This window comes from Chinchilla lanigera, unplaced genomic scaffold, assembly GCF_000276665.1.
Source record: "Chinchilla lanigera isolate Chin_1 unplaced genomic scaffold, ChiLan1.0 scaffold00054, whole genome shotgun sequence".
NCBI lineage: Eukaryota > Metazoa > Chordata > Mammalia > Rodentia > Chinchillidae > Chinchilla > Chinchilla lanigera.
The window spans coordinates 5,111,734-5,124,554 of NW_004955455.1; the positions used below are offsets into that span (position 1 = coordinate 5,111,734).

At 39.0% G+C, this 12,821-nt stretch overlaps 1 long non-coding RNA gene across 3 annotated transcripts in view; it reads left to right on the plus strand.

Moving 5' to 3' along the window:
* Nucleotides 1-2,315: 2,315 nt before the first annotated feature.
* Nucleotides 2,316-12,821, plus strand: part of LOC102028496 — a 49,438-nt gene continuing 38,932 nt past the window's right edge. For all 3 annotated transcript variants that reach the window (XR_001236287.1, XR_001236288.1, XR_001236289.1), the window contains exon 1: nt 2,316-8,439. This is a non-coding gene — a long non-coding RNA (uncharacterized LOC102028496). The remainder of the gene's footprint in view (nt 8,440-12,821) is intronic.

Genomic DNA, 12,821 nt, shown 5'->3' on the forward strand with positions numbered 1-12,821 from the left:
TGAAACCGCAGTGCACAAAAGCAACCAAGGTTAATGAAGCTAGCTAGCAATGCACAACTTCATACTGCTACTCTAGCTGGAAAAAAGTTGGTCCTAACAGAGTAATTGCTTGGTTGATTTTGCAGCCCAACTACACACTACCCGAATAGTACAATAAAACCCCTAGCCTAGCAAAAACTCTACAATGGTCCTAATTTGGCAGTGTTTTCAGTCACCTCACAGAAGCAAACAAGTCCCCTTGGGTGGATTTCCCCTTCATTCCAGGCCCTAATGAAACCCAGTCATGAAGTTGCATGAAAAATGAGCAATTCACAGCATAAAAATTTTAAGCACATATGGAAGAGCAAGGACCACCAGAAATAACAGATGGCAGAATCAGACATAAAACTCCTCCATATAGTGAAATTACCAGTCACAGAATAGAAAATAAGCATGTTTTATATATTTCTAGAAACAGAAGGGCATTTTGAACATACTCAGATATTTAAAAAATTTTAAAGCTCCAGAAGAAAACTTACATCACTAAAAATAGTGAATAATATTGTAACAAAATTTACACAGCTGAAGAGAGTATTAATGATATAGAAGTGAGATCTGAAGAAATCTAGAACGTAACACAAAGACACAAAGAGGTGAAAAATATAAAAAGTTAGGAGACATGAAGGATAAAGTTAGAAGATCCCACTTGTATCTAAATCTGTTTCAGAAGGAGAAAAATAATTTAAATAAATAGAACAGAAGCAATATTTGAAGAGTTAAAGCCTAAAAATTTCCAAAAACTCATGAAAAATACAAATAAGCTCCACAAATCCCAACTAAGGTATATGTGCTGCCAAAGTGAGCACAACAAATACCAACTAAGGTAAATAAAAACACATATGTGGCTAAATACAATATAGTGAAATTACAAGATCACTAAGACAGTAAAATCTCAGAAGCAGCTGGACTGGAGAGGGAAGAAAAAGATGACCTTCAAAGAGCATCAGTTAAACTGACAGTTGATCTCTGAAGAAAGTCAGAAGACATGGAAGTGGTTATCTTGAAAGCAAAGAACAAAATTTTAATATCCCAGTCAAAATATTTTCTAGGAACAAAAGCAAAACAAGCATTAGCAAAGATTTTAAAAACAGTATCAACAGTGTCCTGTGAAGTTAGACTATAATGAATTAAATTGGGGGGGGGGTTGTTTGTTTTTTGTTTTTTTGAGACAAGATTTCACTCAGGCTGGCCTTAAACTCACTACATAGTCCAGGATGGCCTCAAACCTGTGGTGATCCTCCTGCCTCAGCCTCCTGAGTACTGGGATTAATAGGTGTGCACCACCATACCCAGCATGAATTATTATGTAAAATTTATAATCATTAAAGGAACAATACTAAATTTCAAGAACAGTAAAGGAAACATTGAACAAAGAGGAGGAAAATCTCAATCTAAAAGAAGGCAGGAAATGAAGGTAAAGGGAATGAAGACAGTGGAATAAAAACTAACAATAAGAGAACAGAGATAAAGTAATAATAGATCAATAGTTACAAAAAATTTCAGTAACAACTGCTTCAGGTAAAAACAGAATCTGGAATGAAAACAGCTGTATGCTATTTACAAAAATAAATATACACACAAAATGGACTTCTAAGGCAAAAGATATTACTAGATGTTAACTATTAGAAAATTTTAAAAGTCAAAATAATAAAAAATAAAACTCATAAATCTTTAATACTCTTACACATCTAATAACATACCAAAATATACAAAGTAAAATGGACACAATCACAAGTCCATAATCATAATGAGAAATTTTAATATATCTCTCCCAGTAATAAGAACTCAAACAAAAAAGTCAGTAAGGTTTCTTGAAGCAACACAATTACCAAATTTGATGTAACAGCGACACATAGGACATTATAGATTATTGGAGAATATGTATTTTTGAAATGCAAGTGAAACATTTCTGAACATTAATCTCGTATTTGGGGCCACTCATAAAATCTCAGCAAATTTCAAATAACTGGTACATAAACTATATTCTTATAATACAATGAAGTCAGTTCAAAATCAATAACAAAAACAGGGAGAAAAACAGTATTAGAACATTACTATACTTTAATATTTTAGTCAATTAAAAACAATAGAAATCATAAAATATTATTAAAATACTATATATCAAAACCTATTAGATACAAATAAAGCAGTATTTAGAGAGAAATAAAAAGCATTAAAACTTATAAACCAGCCAGGTGTGGTGGTGCATGCCTGTAATCCTAGCACTCAGGATATTGAGGCAGGAGGATTGCCATGAGTTTGAGGCCAGCCTGGGCTATATAAGTGAGTTCAAAACTAGCCTCCACTACATAGTGAGAGCCTGTCTCAAGAAAAAAAACAAAAACTTATAAACCAGGCTAAAAATAGTCAGCTAAATATCCAATTTGAATAAGAAAATCCACATTAGGATAAATAAAGTCAGTATTAACAAAATAGAAAATGTAATACAATAGTACCTATTTTTTCTTTTTTTGGTACCAGGAATCAAACTCAGGAGCTTGCGCTTGCCAGGCACACATCTGTGCCACTGAGCTATATCCCCAGCCCTACAGTTCCTCTTATCCACAGGAAATACATTCCAAGACTCATAAGGGATGCCTAAAGCCACAGGTAGTACTAAAGTTTATATACTCTGTTGTTTCCTAAACATACATACCTATAGTGAACTTTAATTTATAAATCAGACACAGTAAGAGATTAACAATGACTAATATTAAAATAGGACAATTATTTCAATATACTGTAATAAAAGCTTTCTAAGACCATATTGTCAATCATTTATTTATGGAATTTTCCATTTAGTATTTTCAGACAGTGAATTACAGTGGGTAACTGGCACCATGGAAAGCAAAAACTATGGATTTAAGGGAGTACTACTATAAAGAGGACAAAGAAAGCTGAAGTTGTTTCCTCAAAAAACTAAAAATTGACACACTTTTGGCATTATCGATCAGGAAAAAAAAGGGAAAGATGAATAAGCAAAAAAAAGTTTGGAGTAAAAGGAGGATATAAAAACATGCTAGACACATTTTAAAATGAAGATATTATAAACAACTCTGACAATAAGTTTGGAAACCTAAAATGGATAAATTCTTAGAAAAATATAACAAAATGAGTAAAAATATAGAAAAATCTTAATAGTATTACAACCATTTTTTAAAAAAACTTAAATTAGTTACAAATTCCACATACATATACACAAAACTCCAGACATAGATGATAAAGAAGTAACTTCAATCTTACAGAAACTATTCAAAGGGCAGAAAAAGTAATATTCCCAGACTCATTTTTTGAGGCTAGCAAAACTGATCATCAAAACCTGACAAGGACAATATGAGAAAGGAAAATTACAAACTAGTGTCAATCATAATGCTATAATTCAAAATAAAATATAAATCTAACAATATGCAAAACTGATCATTATATTACAGAAATACAAGATTTGTTTACCCTGAGCAAAACTAGCCAATGTAATTAACAAACTAAAGGTAAACACTATATGGTCATCTCAGTGGACCACCATTTTGTTCATCTCAAAGGACACACTTTAGGCAAAATTCAACATATATCCATGATATTAAAGAAAAAATTAGAACTAGGTATGGAAGGAAACTTTCACAATGTGATTAATATCTATACACATACATTCTCTCTGCTTGTGAGACAGAGAACAAAAAGACGCTCACTTTCACCCTGTGTATACAACACTGTGTCGGTAGTCACAGCCAATGTCATTAGGCAAGAAAAATATTTGTATGAAGTATGAGAATTGGCAGAATTATCACTACTCAGATGATATCACACAGAAAATACAAAGGAACCTACAGATAGGATAATAAGATACATCAGACAAGACATACAAGATACCTAAAAGGAAAATAATATTTGAGTGACACTAAAGAAAGATCTCAATTAATGCAAGAATTATACCATCTACATAGTTTGGAAGATTTATAGATATTATTTCTTCTTAAATTGATGGGAAATAATTCCAATGAAACCTTCACAGGTTTTCTTATGGAGCTTGATGATTCTAAAATTTATATGGAAATACAAAAGATTATGAATAGTTAAAACCATTCTTAAGTTTAGAAAAAAGTGGAAAAACTGGCTGTATTAAATATAAGCTATAAATATTTAAATCAGTATGGCATAAAAAGACAAATAAAACTAATTCCAGAAACATATACATAAATATATAAACACTTGGTATATAAAAGAGCACTGTAAAGAAAAGATTTTCAAAATAAGGTCATAGGAGCAATAGAGGGAGAAGAGGAGAGAAGGTGGAGAGAGGGAGGGGAGGAGGGTGGGAGGGAAGTGAGACGGAGGGAAGGGAGAGAAGTGCAAGGGAGGCCTTATCTCACACCATACACAAAGCCAATTCCAGGTGAATTAAAGATCTGTATATGTAAGATAAAATAACATAATATCTTCAAGAACTCAGGGTAGGGAAAATTTCTTAAGTAAGGAAAATGATGCAGAAAAAAACTTGATAAACTAATCTACATTAAAATCAGGAATTTCTGTTTATCCAAAGACTCTAAAATGGGAGTAACAAAAGACATACCAAAGAGTGGAGGAAGAAATTTGCAACACAGATAACGTATAAAGGACTTGTATCCATAATATACAAAAATATCAAGCAAAAGACAGAAGAATAGAAAAATGAGCCAAAAGTCTTGAACACTTCACCACGAACAACTAAATGCTCGATAAACATAAGAAAAGGTGCTTGAAAATGCAAACTAAGCCACAATGAGATACCACTCCATACCCAACAGACTGGTAAAAATTTCAAGTCTAGCAATACTCTTGGGGAAGAAGTAGAGAAATGAAATATACATCTAGTTACAGGGCCAGTGGTTATGAAATTTGATACAACCACTTCTGAAAAAATGTGGCATTACAATGGGCATGACCTATGACTCTGCAATCTACTTCAGTGATTACACTCTAGGGAGAATATCTTACATGGCAACAGGAATCAAGAATTTTCACAGCTGCTCTGAAAAAAGAAAAACAAAACAAAATTAAAAAAATACTCAACTGAAGTGCCACTTATAGGAGCATGGATTTGAAAAAAAAAAGCATGTTCAACTGTCAGGGTAATTCCTTTTTTTCCATACTGTGGTGAAAATTGAATAAATTACACCCACACCCAACAACATGATGAATTGCAGAGACACAATAGTGGAAATATAAAGCAAACTGCAAAATAGTAAATAAAATGTTATGTCTGCCTAAGTTCAAAAGCAGGCAGAGCAAAACAATTATTAAGAAATGATCATTATTCAGGGTGTGGGTTACCTTTGAGCAAGGAGGAAAGATTCAGGAGAGACTAGTAAGGATTTATAAAGTTATAATAATAAATCAGGAGATGGATGTTCCTTGTAGGTGGGATAGAAAAAATAAAAGATAAAAAGGAGATGAGGAAATCATAACTAACAATTGTAATTCATAAGAAGACTACAACTTCTAGGAGATAGCTGAAGGCCATAAATTGACTCAATTTAAAAAGTGAGTTGTAGCCTGGCAGTTTGTGTATGTGTAGAGGCTTCAAGCCGGGTCCTAGCAAATGGAGATATAGGCAGCCAGGAGGCCAAGCCAAAGAGAAAGATTCCGTGAAGGTCATGTCAACGACCAAGGACAGACACCTTTGCGATCAGCAAGCAACGGCCTCATTGGATTGGCAAGATTTTCATGCCTAAAAATAAGATATTCATATCTCTGTAAAGAGTATCTTTGTTCTGTTTAAGGTTACAGTTAATGGTGCTTGCTACCTACCCCAAACCCCTATTGACCTACTTCTACATCAAATTTGCCTCATTGTAACCCTATAGGTTGATCTCAACTTGGCTAAGATGTACTCATTTTGGGGTACAAAAACCCCTAGACAAAAGAGTCCCTTGGACAACCGTCTAGGGCCCCTCCTAGGTTTATTTGTCTGGGAGCCCTTTGATTTTGCTTTACAATAAATGCTGCTTTCTGATCTTGTTCTACAATACATACTTTCGTTCAGTCCCCTCGACTCTTTGCCTTGTAATTCTATCTGGGCTGAGAAAAGAATCCACTAGCTGGATGGTAACACTTGTATATCTTCCTAATTTATAAAAGCTTTACACAGTAAATATTTATGGCTACTCACTTTCTAATAAAAATAAAACAACAGCTTTCAGGAGAAAACTCCATATAGGTTTTTTAAATTGATTTTTAAAGACAGACTAGATTTACTGTGCCTTATTCTTTTGTTAATAGTGCATATTAGTTATATAGATTAATGGGTTCCATTTTGGCAGATTCAGACATGCATACATAAGGCTTCTCAAAGCTAAGGAAGCAAACAGCCAAGAGACAGCCTACCGAATGGGAGAAAATCTTTGCTTGCTGCTCTTCTGAGGATTAATTTTCAGCATAAAGAACTAAAACAGAAACATAAAAACTCCTAGTAAATGAGCAAACGAACTGACTTCTCAAAAGAAGTACAAATGGCTGTACATACATGAAAAAACAATATTCAATTCCATATTGCTTTTTAAATAGATGGTGAAAAGGCACTTGACAAAAATCAGCCCGTCTCCAGGGGACATAACCCCCATCTCATTATACTTAGTGCTGCCCCCGGGGTTGGTCGGACTCAGGACAGCAGCTACACACGAGTTCAGAGGGCCAAGACACGGGTAAGGAAACTTCCTTAACACTTTCAAGGCCATTTACCAAAACCAACAGCCAAACGTCCTGCTCAGCCCTCCCATGTAGATCTTATCCACATCAGAAACAAGACCCAGAGTGATTCAACATTGTTTCAGAGCTGATCAGTAAAACTAAACGTTTTTTTTTTTTTTTTCCTTCACCGTCTTCACCAGTAAAACTAAATGGCAATTAACTTGTTACACTGGCAAATTTATAAATTGTATTTACAAAAAACCCAAACAAACAGGTTTAGTTTTAGAATTACCCAGAGTCTGTAACAGCTCTTTTCCATATTAATAATGAGCACTAGGAAAAAAAAAATCCCATCACAACAGCAACAAAACCCACAAAAACCTGAGTAAAATTTTATAACCAGAAAGTTATAAAAAGCTGAATGAGACAAATATCTTGTTGGCCCAGAAAGTTATAGAACCCATGTAAAGAAACTATAAAATCTTATTGGAGGATCAAAACAAGTCTTGAACAAGTGGAAAACCATTTCATATCCTCTGGGAAGATTTAATATCATAAAATGTCAACATTCTCAGGACATTTACATTTAATACGATTATAATTTAAGTCCCAATGAAACTTTTTTTAAAAGACTGGTATAGAAGAAAATTGCGGACCAGGCACGCAGCTCGGCGGCACAGCGCGAGGCCCTGCGTTTGATTCCCGGTACCAAAAAAAAAAAAAAAAAAAAAAAAAGAATTGCATCAAGCAATTTAAAATTCCACGAGAGCATACGAATAGCCTGAAATTTTCTTTTAAAAGTTATCCCTCTAGATACTGAGGATTGCCAAGATTAATTTCAGCTACATCTTCAAGCCTCGCATCGCACTCACCTGTGCAAGTAAAGACAGGCGTCTCCACTGTCCTAAAAGGCGTCTCCAACCCCACTGACACCAAAACCAAGCAAATACAAATAGCCCAAATGGTTCATATAGGAGGAGCTATCATAAGTGAATTTCCACCCCGGGGCGGGGGGACGACAAAGTTTGATTCTTGCTTGTGATTTAGACGGAAAAACTTAACGCTGCAGCAGAAGCGTTGGTGGAAAGGGGTGTGGATTTTCCTCAGCATGACAGAAAACACACAAACCTAAAAACGCTTACCTTTCAACACACATCGCAAACCAAGCCAAGGGCAAACCTGCAGAAAATAAGGGCCGTGAAAACCCGAGCGCTCTCAGGTCAGGCGCTGAGAGAGGCGGACAGGCTGGCGCGCAGCCCTTTAAGGCAAAAGGGAAAACAAGCAGCCTCTTTCCAAGTCCTCGCCTTGCAGAAATAAAGACGCCCAGCCAGAAACGCATCTATACCAAACAAAAAATCTCTAGTAACCTCTCAAAAAGTTGGAAAACAATTGAGGATGAAGGTTTCATCTCCACCCTGGAGTCGAATATGCAGCTCTGAAGTAGGGAGAGGTCCTCGGGGCTCCTGAGATAACGGTCTGATGACTGGAGCCCCGCGAGACCCCGTGTCCGCACGTGCGCAAGAGCCGCAAGCTTCCACAGCGCATGCGCAGGGCGCGGCTGAGGCGTGGGGGCGCTTAGCAACAATTGCCCATGCGCCTTTGGGCCCCGCTTAAGAGTCTGGGGTGCCAAGGGCGTTATCCGGAAAGCTGCCGTTGGCCAGTGCGCGGATAGAGCTGACGTCGGCCACTCGCAAAACCTCAAGAGTGCTGTAGTGCTAGCCTCGTCTGAGTCAGGTAAGAATTTACAATCAGCCCTCGGGCATGTGTTGTACTGTGATAGCTCAAAAACTAGGAACTCAAAAACTAGCGCCCAAAACCTAGCCTAGTAGTGGTTTAACTTGTCAGGCATTAGGGAGGGGATCAAGAGCTCACAACTTTCAATAGCGGACGAAGGACGATGAGTCACAGTAGGGGATGAGAGTTGGCCAGTTTGGAGAGAAATCTGCAGCCAATGGGGACCTTCAGAAGTAGCTCAGTAATCTAGAGGGCACAGGAGAGGAGGGTGGATGTGTCTGCTGGTTCCCTACCGTCCTGCTGCTCTAAGTTTGCCCAAGTGGTATGAACTTCCCCGCTGGCCCAGACCTTGTCTGGCCGCTACCGAGAATACCAGAGCCCCCAAGAAATCATAGGCATCATGGAGACTGCTTGGAAGTCTAGCCTTCATCCTTGGGGGATACTGGCTAAATGTTTAGAAGGCCATGATGGTAGCCCTGGTGAACGCATATTACCCCGACATGAGTCACTGAGTAAGCACCTCCAGGCCTACAGCTAAGTGGACTCCCAAGTAAGGATTGAGGTTGAGGAAACAAGAGGCAATGGGCCCCCACCATTTCAGCCAGAGCAGCTCCAGTATCACTGGCTAGTAGGGCTGGATAAATTTCAGGTGGAGACCTGGCCCTGGAGCTAAATAAACTGGAAAACCTCTACCATCATCCAACCACTTCATTTTAGAACTGAGAGCCAGAATGGAGTGACTTGTCTGAGGCATTGCGAATAGGAAGAAGGAAGTTTCTGCTGGATTCGCCATGGCCCTGGTTGGGCCTGTTTCATGGATGGCAAGTTACTGAATGATAGCAGCTGGACTGAAAAGCAGGCCTGGCAACATTCTGGGATGCGCTTTGCCAGGTCCTTGTCCTGTGGTCTGTCCAGGTCAACAGAGAGGGTGCCTCCAGCAGAGCCTAAAGTAACCAGTCTGAAGGCACATTCTTTTGTCGTTCTACCTCCTGTGGCCAAGCTGGCTGCACAACTGCTCCAAGAACCAAAATCTATGTGGCCATTTATAGAAAGCCTCAGAGGTTCCACCTCCAACAAAGGCCAGAACCCTACAGTGGAATTTTCAGTGTTTCAGGAACCTTGGAGACTTGTCAATAAGTCCCTCACAACCTGGCTCAGCTGCAAAGTGGAAGCATAGTGCTCAGGTCAAACCCTGAGTTCTGTGTAAATGGAAAAAGTTTGAAGCTAACAGGCTTGACACTGGTCCTTAAGAGCTTCGGTCTCTTGGGCAATGCTACTTCAGCCCTGGGTTTTGAAATTCAAATAAAGGGGGAGGGGGAAGTAGAGCTAACAAAGCAAAAAATAGTGTTGCTAGAACAGATTAAGGAAGCAGAAAAGTTTTCTAAGCCCATTACTCTTTAATTTCTTTTAGTAAACAAAAATGTCATACCCTTGTCCTGACCTAGTAATAGACAAAGTGAGCTTTTTAATCTGAAATCCCTGGAACATTTAGGGGCTGAGGAGTCCTGTAAGGCAGACATTTTCCTGAGGACTCTGCACCTTATTTTTTAAATCTTATTTACAAAAAGTTCCCTAACCCCAAATTCAGAGCTACGTATTATCCTGTATCAGAAGAGAAACTGGCCAATGAAGACATTAATTCTCATTGATTAAACCAATTCACATGGACTCAATCCATCAACTTACACATTAGTAGAGTTACATACATACTGTCAAGCTGCACTGGTAAGAGCTGACACTGGAAGTTTTTCCTTGAAAGCAGTGTGTGAGTGTAGCTTAAAATTTTTAATGCACTGACAACCATTTTCCTTTTTGGAATTTACCCTCTGTAAATATAGATCTAAGTTAATGAGCAAATACACTTAGCAGTTTTTCTAATTTTAGAAACAACCCAAATGTTCACAAGGGAACATTAAACTACAACACATCCAGAACAGTGATATGTTCTGTGGTTGTTTAGAAGAAGAAAGTAGACCCTTCTCAACTATTCTGAATCAGGTTCTAAAATCCACTCGTGGAATACAGCAGAATGTGTGTGTGTGTGCATGAGTACTTAGGATGGATACACTCAGAGGATTTGAGAACGGGGTAGAAAGAAGCCTTGCTCTTCATGGTCCAGCCTCCGTGTGGGGTTTACAGGTTATGTACCACCATGCCTGGCTCACAAATTTTTTTAACGATGTGCACATGACTTAAAAAAACCAAACCAGCCAATCAGCCAAAATCCTCATCTCTCTCCTTAAGTAGGTTGCTGCCCTCACTTTCTTGCACCCTTGTGCTAAGGACCTTCCTTCCACAGATGAGCCAGACTTTCTTTCTTCCTTTCATGTTGCCAGACAGGTGCATGCCAGTCAACTGTCCTGTAATGATGCCAGGAGAGGAGGGGGAGACCTGCATTTTGTATCCCATTTAAAACAGCAAGGTCTTTGAGTGGAAAACAGGCTGTTCAGCAAAGCTGAGGTTGGATTAAGCACATCCAGAAGTTGAAGCTGAAACGTTTAAGAAATTTAGTCTATTTCTGTGGGTGTTAAGGAGGGCGAGGCTCAACCCATAAAGATGGTAAAGATAAAGAAAATGTTGAAGACTGGTTAAAAGCCACAGGATAAAAAGAATAGAGCTGGAAGGTGCTGGATTTCACTGAGAACACACACTGCGTTCAGAAGTCTCATGAGGAGAAGTTTACAGTACACTTAAGTTCCCCACTTAACAAACCAGCTCCATTCTTGGAGAACATTCATTAAATTGGATTCATTCTTAAGTCCCACAAAGTGAGTTTTATACACCTTTGACACAAATATACAATGTAAAGCATAAAAAAACCAAACACACAAAAAGGAACAAGTGATATCTACCATCTTTTTGCCTCAGTCCAGTCTCTCAAATATTTTCACTTTTGTTTCCATGGTTATTGCTTTGTGCTTCCTAGCATACCCCCACCCCCATATCACAACTGCTTTTCCTCTTGCTTCTAGACGTCCCGGGCTCTGACTGAGCACTGTACTACTGCATACTATCACACTGTACAGTAGGTAGTATAACTGTGACAATGTCCAGCAGACACATGAGCTACTTCCATGATTTGTTCGCACCTACAAATGTTCGTAATGTGAGGTCTGTTCGTATCTGTGGAAATTTGCAAGTTGAATGTTCGTAAGTTGGGGACTTACTATATTGCATTTTGATTACATAAGTAAAAAAACTTGAGTATGACTCAAGTAAAAACACAGAACCATCTTCCTTTTAGATTAAAACAGGTTTGGGGACAAAAATGGACAATGCACTGCCTAGGGTGAACAGACAGCAGGAAGGAGGAGGAATTCCAAGTCTGTTGGAGAATGTTCCAGAGGAGAAAGACTATGTCTGAATGGTTATTTCCCCACATTATCCTCTCCTGCAGATATGATTTGGGGGAGCCCAGAATCTACGAGTCATAGGTACCTCCAGCCACGTATACAAGTGGAGAGAGACTGGATTCCAGGGCGACTCAAGTCTCTCCTGCTTCTTAGTCTTCTGCAGACGTCATTGGGCAGCAACGTAGCCAGTGCTGACCTGGGTCAGGTTAATGATGAAAACACACCCAAGGAAGTTTGCATCAGTGGAACCAGGCCTTCAGAGGCCACAGATAGGAATGGGGAAAAAACCTGCAGGAAATGGAACCAGAATTCTTCCAGTGGCCATTAGAGAAAACTCAGCAACTCTTGCCTGACCCTGAGTAGTTATTGAAGGACATGGCTTCTGAGGCTATGTCTGCACAGGGAGGGAAGGCAAGATGAGCTTCCTGCAGAGCTGCCACTGGAGACCCTGAAAATGTGCAGGTCCTTCTGACTGTCTAGCACTCGGGGCTGTACACCTTGGTGGAGCTAGGCAGAAGGAAGCAGAAAAATAGTAGCAGGTTCTCTAGGGACCTGTACCATCTGAGGTAGACGCAGATGGAATATTCTGCCAGCTCAGCACCAGGGCTCTTTCATACACCTGCTCCTTCCCTGAGGAATCCTTTGGAATTAAACACTCAAAGTGCTACCCAGGTCAGGAATCTGACCAGTTGGAGCCGTCTCCTCAATCTGGACTCAAGCTGAGGCAGGAAACCTCATAGTTCATGGTTAACTGAGCAAAGTCCTCTAGAGAGAACTTGGGTGAGGATGCGAGAGCTAACTAGCAAGATCTTTCTTCCCCAAACTATCTGAGCGATGCCACAGCCAGGATGACTCTTGATAGCTACTTGGGGCTAACTACAGACCTTCACAGCCCTGATGTGAGATAGCAAAGCTCTAAGAAGAAAAGTCTCTATGATGGTAAACCTGCTGACCAGTCCTGTATGAGTTCCCTGATTTGAAGCCCTACTGGCCACACCACTCTGGGAGGTTCTCTCCCACCCCCATTCC